Here is a 6,338-nt window from a genome sequence, read left to right as displayed (position 1 = left end):
TCCAGTAAGGCTAATTATGTGGTGGTCTAATCCCGTCTTGCTGTGCTCCAAGTTGGCTTTTGATTGTTATTTCAAATAAAATTCTTTTACTGCCTTCCAAATTTGTCCATGTAGTAAAAGTCCCAGAATAGTCTCAATGCCTCTTTTTTTTTTTTTTTGAGGTGAATAAATTCTGCCTTGGGGAAAGTGTGGTGAGATTTGGGTGGTTATAGATATCATGCAAAACAGCTTATGATGAGTCTGTGATTCAGAAGCAACTAGCCATGAGTGTGTGACCGCACACATACTTACCAGCCCTGCGACCAGAGGTGTTGGCAAGAATGGGTGGCAGTCTGGTGACAGTGAAGCAGGGATCTGGGCAACGGGGCCAGAGGGCTGCTGGACTGCAGGCTCCCCTGAGTTCTCAACCACTTGGAACCTCTGTGACGCAAATGTGCTATCAAACTAAAATCAGGAACACAAAAGAATTGACAGAATGATAGCCAAATATCGGGAGGAGGACACATGAAGGAAGACTGGAAAAGAACAAAGAAAATTAGAGGTCAGTGTGGGGACTACATTTCTCGGCCATCATCAACACTATTAGCTGTGTGTAACAAGGTTCCCAAGAATCTAAACAGCCAGCCCCTTACCCGTGGTGAGAATCACTTCATTTGTGTCATTCAGTTAGAGATGCTGAGAAAAATATTGATTTGTTCTTACGGGACACAGACTAGGTTGTGGTTTGCAGGCCAGTAATATGTTTAGTGTGAATTCAAAGCTTCATTGTGATTTGACTCACTAATAAAATGATCCGTGAGACTGTGCAGGACTGCTGTATCAGGCAAATGTGTTTCTTGCTTGGTGCAGGCAGCTCTCTCCTTTCTTCTCCCTGTTCATCTAGCCCACAACGACACTTGCTATTCACCAGACAGCTCCTTTGAAAGCATTAAGAGACATAAATAACTATATATTAGTTTCGTCCCTCAAAACCAGAAAAATTTACTTAAGTCTTCAAATAAGTACTTCTTTCATATTTAAAAAATAACTTTGGTTATTTTCTGGGTTATAGGATTTAGGAATTGATATAAGAGTAAACACACACACACACACACATTATAATGCTGAGGGTTTTTTCCCCAAAATGTTTAGGGTAAGAGCAATCTGATGATACTTATTTAATTTAACCAAATTTAAAGCAAATAGCCATAATATTTGTGGGACTATATTATAAGTATTAGGTCACTTTAGTGTAATGTGTTGACATTTTCCTGCTGCTGATTTGTAAAATTGGTGATTTTTTTTAAAAAGATAGGATAGACATAATTAGAGTCTCAAAATTAAACAAAAAAATTGTTAATTTTAAAATTCTCTCTTTAAAATTTGGCATCCTGTAAATATATTTTCTTGTTGATTTTAATAGATAATTTTAAATGTTTCAGAAAAAATAAACTAATAAATTTATAAAAATGATTTCAATAATTTCCTTTTACTTCCACTATAGCTTACATTTCCAATGAAACTATGTCCAAACTTGTTATACTTTAACTACATTCACGTGTTATTTTTAATCCTTTAGATCGCCACTGACATTGGAACACTAATTATGTGAAAATTTTAATTACAACAATATATAGTGATTAGAATTCTTCTAAGTATCACTGAAACATCAACAGAATGATAGATGTGCCAAAATAATTTAATAGCCTGTCTTGTATATGTCATTTACTCTTAGTTAAATAAAATCCACAGCCTTACACATATTTTTCATTTTATTGTTTTGAATGTGCATTAATCGGTGTAGGAGGATGGGGCATATATTATTAAATAGTTTGTGGTTTGTTTCATACCTTCTAAATATACAGACATATGGTACATGAGCCTTCCTTTTTACTTTTGCCCCAGGCCCTGGAAATGTTGAGGCGGTCTAAGTTTTGACAGCCTCCATATAATACAAATTTTACCTTTGCCAGATGTGTGAAAAGAGCTGTTTCTCCATGGATGTTTTGTTAAGGTGAAAGTCCTAAAAAGACTGTACTTCCTAATTTATTTTGAATAATAAAATATAGAAATCAATTCATACAACATTTTAAAGTTGTAAGATAAGTGACTTAAAAGTTTTTTTGAAGTTATTTTTTAAGTATGAGAGATTATTTACAATTTCAGCAAAGATCCTGGATATTGAATTTGGAATTATCTAGTAATAGACCACGAATAAAGCAGATCGCATGAACAATCTTTATTTAACTGATTATTCATTGTTTTTTGGTTGTACATTATGTCTTTTTATGGGGCAGTTCCATGTGATGTATTTCTTCCATCTGAAGAATGAAGACTGAGACCATCCACAGAGGACCATGGTGATGAATCTGTCTCATCAGTCACCTTTTCTCTCTTCCACCCAGTTGTCTGGCCTTCTTGACTCAAGCTTCATGATTCAAGATGTGAGATTCTCTAATGCTACAAGAGACACGTGGTGGGATCACTGTGTTTCAGTGGTTATCTTTGGTCACTGACTCAGTTGAAATCCCCCCTCCTTTTGATATTAACTCCACAGCTTTCACTGAAATATTCTATAGTTAGTTTCTTTTTCTAATTTAAGCCCTTAAATTTCCTGCTTTTAAATTGCTTCAATCTTTACTTTCAAAGAAATCATAATCTGTAATCTTTTATCTAGCTTCCACTTCTCCTGGGCCTGGAGTCAGTGCATTAAGGTAAGACATCTTGTCATTAGCTAAAGGACGTGGTGACTAGTCTTACTCAGCCTTTAACAAGTTCTCTGTGTGATATCTTTACCTCTCTGGGCCTCTTACACTGGGAAAGTCTATAAAAGTAGTGACTGAATGGGCTTTTATGTCTCTTGAAATGCGCACCTTTTCTGTATCATCACTATTCTTTCAGATACTTTGGTATTCATTTGATCAGTTAAAGAATAATGGGTAGATTAGTTATACCATTGAGTAAGTTGATACATATAAGAAAAAAGTAAAAAAAAAAAACCACTTTGTTTTCTTCAACTGCCTCTTTCTAATTTCAAGAAATACTGCACAGTTTTAGAATTCTATAATAATGTAATGTTCTTTTCCATTTGTGTGATTGCATAAGCATAGATATTTTCAATCTACTTCTTAATCTTCATGAATTAGAAGAGCTCTTGTGTATAGATTTCCCTGTATTAGTGGTCCTTACTCTACTGAGAGGTTATTCATTCTAATATACTTCCTTTTTATTATTAGAGTTTTATTGATATGTAATCATATATCATACAAGTCACCTATTTAAAGTGTACAATTTAATAGTTTTTAAGAATAACCAAAGATAAGCTATATCCATAGTCAATGTGAGACTGAATCATAGTTTTATACAGGGATAAGCTAATGCAACAAGTCAGAAGTGTATCTTCTACTTACAAATGTTTTGTAATGACACTTCTCCCAAGCTTTGCAACACATGCACACGCACACGCACACACACATGCACGCACACACACACATGCGCGCACACACACCCATTTTGTTGAATTGGAGAAGATAGCAGGGATGAGATGGAAGCATAATATTTTGTGTAGCCATGTATTATGTTTGTATCTAAGAAAAGAATGTTGTACTACATCTGGTGTGACATAATAAAATACAGGCCAGATACTAAGTATGGGTAGAATATACTGAGCAATTACAAAATAAAAGAGATTGGTTGGGTGCTAAGATACCGTGGTTTAAGTTGGGATGTTCAAGAGCAACTTTGCACATCTGTATGTAAACAAACAAACAAATAAACTATAATTTCCATACAATGTATTTTATTCACACTCCAAATTCCAAGCCTTATTTTTAGGGACTCTCGTCCTACTCTAAATAATCATCACTATTTTGAGATTTTCAAAAACAGCATTCTTCAAACTAGGGTATATGTGTCCCTAGAGTATGTAAGAAGGGAAGAATAATGTGGTAAGAAGGGAAGAATAATAAATTTAAGAGATTAATTTTAAGGAAATCAATTACTAGATCTTTAACATTGACTCCTAAATTTTAACTCCTAAAGTAAATCTTCTTGAGAACTCATCTGTGATCTAAGGATCCCCTTCCAAGTCACTCTTCTCTCACTTTTACACAACAAAGGCATACTGTTCACTAATATTCAATCTTACCTTGGCATATACTCCTGGGTATTAAAATTTTTGTGGCACCAAAGAGATAATTTCAAATATAGGTGATAGTGAAGAGAAAATGAGTAACTAAAAAATAGGTAAAAAAATCCTTTTTGCAGGTCTGGTGGTTTTCAATTCTTCATTTTTAAAAACATGGAAGGAAAACATAATAAAAATGCTAGCCAATACATCATTAAAAATAATTCTGATGAAAGATTACTATGTGGCTTTTGCCAGAAAACTAGGATGGAACTTAAAGAATTGAGTGACACTGCACCAGGAAAACTCTTCACATTTTTATTTCCTTACTATGTAAGCATAGTTTCTCAGCATTTACATCTATAAAAGCAAAAAATAGGAATTGAATTTATGTTGTCTAATCTAGCAAAAAATATACTATTCATAATCATATTAACTCATTGCTGAATAAACCAGTACAAGTCAACAACAGATGCAATTCCAAAAATACTTTTTATGATTAATAGTTTTTTTAAAATGTATAATATTTGCATCATTTTGATCAATTGTGGACTAATAATCATTGTAATGACTTTTCAACACAAAACTTTCTATCACTTAGAGACTTATGGGTCAGAGAATTTAACAATTTTAACTTTAATATGTACATATTTTTCTTAAATAGAAGTATGAGTGATTAGCATAAGACTTTCAAGCGTGAAATTATATTACATTGGGATAAAATGCTATGTGGAAACTAGAATGAAAATTATAGCTCATGGGGAAAAAAAAGACAGATATAAATTTTAAGACTATCGAAAAGATTGTTTATGCACTTGTAAATGGATGATGTTGAGTATCAAATCATCATGGTATACAGACTATAGTGGATACATTTATAATAGTTTTTCTTGTCATTATAATCTACTAATTTGTCTTTTCAGCTAATTAAACTTGTTGAAAACCTATTGATATCAACTTGCAAATAAAAGCATTGGGGTATTTTCTTCAATATTCCTTTATTAGTAAAAGAAAAAACATTTTGGAGACTCTACTCTTTAGTTATTGATGAAATCAACACATAGCCTTTAGTCCCTTTTAAAGATAAGAAGTGAATGAGACTGGGTTAGCTAAACTACCCAGAAAACCTCCAGACATCATGATTTCATGAAATTATTAAATATTTTCTTTAACATAGCCTAAATATCAAATGTTTTCTCTTAAATGACATATTTCATGTTTGGTTTTGGAAATTAACTTCGTTGTTATTCTAGAGTTACTCAGGAAAACTGTACTTTCAAATAAATATGTCTTTGGTATCCTCACCTCTAATTAATGGCACTCACTGTTGCCAACCCCTGCCATAATATCAAGGCCATGATTTTTTTGTGATGCTTCTCTGGTTCTCTAGAACTCCAAATTCATCTTGGCCTTGCTGGGCAGTTCTATACTGCCCAGCAAGTATACAGGGTAATACTTCTATACCCTTTAGTCTACTGAAATCACTGTGGGTTTTTACAAAATTATTATTATTTATTTCACCTATTTGCTTTTAAAGAGCTCTTGTTATTTCCCAGAAGCCCATAGTTTTAATTATCATTTGGTTAACATTGGATAGAAAGGATTATCAGTATTTTCTAACTTGCTTAAGAGTCCTAAAAAGATAATAACAAAAATAATGATAGTAATAACACCAATAATATCACAAACAACAGTAAGAAATTTACCCAAGGCTACATGGCAACTAAGTGGCAAGGTAGTTTGATACCAAACCCAAACTCTTAACTGTTTTATCAAAGTAGTAGTTGAGGTTATTAGTTCATGTGTAGATTTGTGTAGCTATGTGTAAAGTTACACAGATAATTGGCCTTCCAACTTTCTAATTTTTTTGTCTAAATTTATTAATCCAACTTTTAAGTAGCTAGGTCGTAAAAATAAATATTAGGAATAAATGATCAGATTCCATAGATCCTGGATGGAAAATCACAGAGCTTTGCCTTGATATAGTCCGTTTGTCCTCAAAATGATGCCATTGGTTATACTGGGGACCAGTGTGGCTGAGGTTGAATCACCACTCCTAAAAGGTTTAGAGTTCAAATTTTACTGACTGACACTATTTAGAAAGTTGTCTTTATTAATATATTATTGGAAAGGCAGAAAAGTTAAAGGTTCATTTCTGTTGGAGAGTTTATTTCCTCTTTGTAAGCCTGCGTTCCAAAATCAGTCTGAAATCAGATTTTGTTGCTAACATAAG

The 6,338-nt window shown here is 33.1% G+C and overlaps 1 long non-coding RNA gene across 1 annotated transcript in view; it reads right to left on the bottom strand.

The window, feature by feature from the left end:
• Nucleotides 1-444: 444 nt before the first annotated feature.
• The window catches only part of LOC113928763, a 38,430-nt gene continuing 32,536 nt past the window's right edge, over nt 445-6,338 (bottom strand). The window contains exons 2-3 of the long non-coding RNA XR_003521959.1: nt 782-917; nt 445-515 (exon numbers count right to left, since the gene is read on the bottom strand). This is a non-coding gene — a long non-coding RNA (uncharacterized LOC113928763). The remainder of the gene's footprint in view (nt 516-781; nt 918-6,338) is intronic.

The sequence above is a fragment of the Zalophus californianus genome, chromosome 5, assembly GCF_009762305.2.
Source record: "Zalophus californianus isolate mZalCal1 chromosome 5, mZalCal1.pri.v2, whole genome shotgun sequence".
Classification (NCBI taxonomy): Eukaryota; Metazoa; Chordata; class Mammalia; order Carnivora; family Otariidae; genus Zalophus; species Zalophus californianus.
The sequence above is the reverse complement of the archived record's forward strand: the minus strand, read 5'-3'. Positions and strand labels throughout refer to the sequence as shown.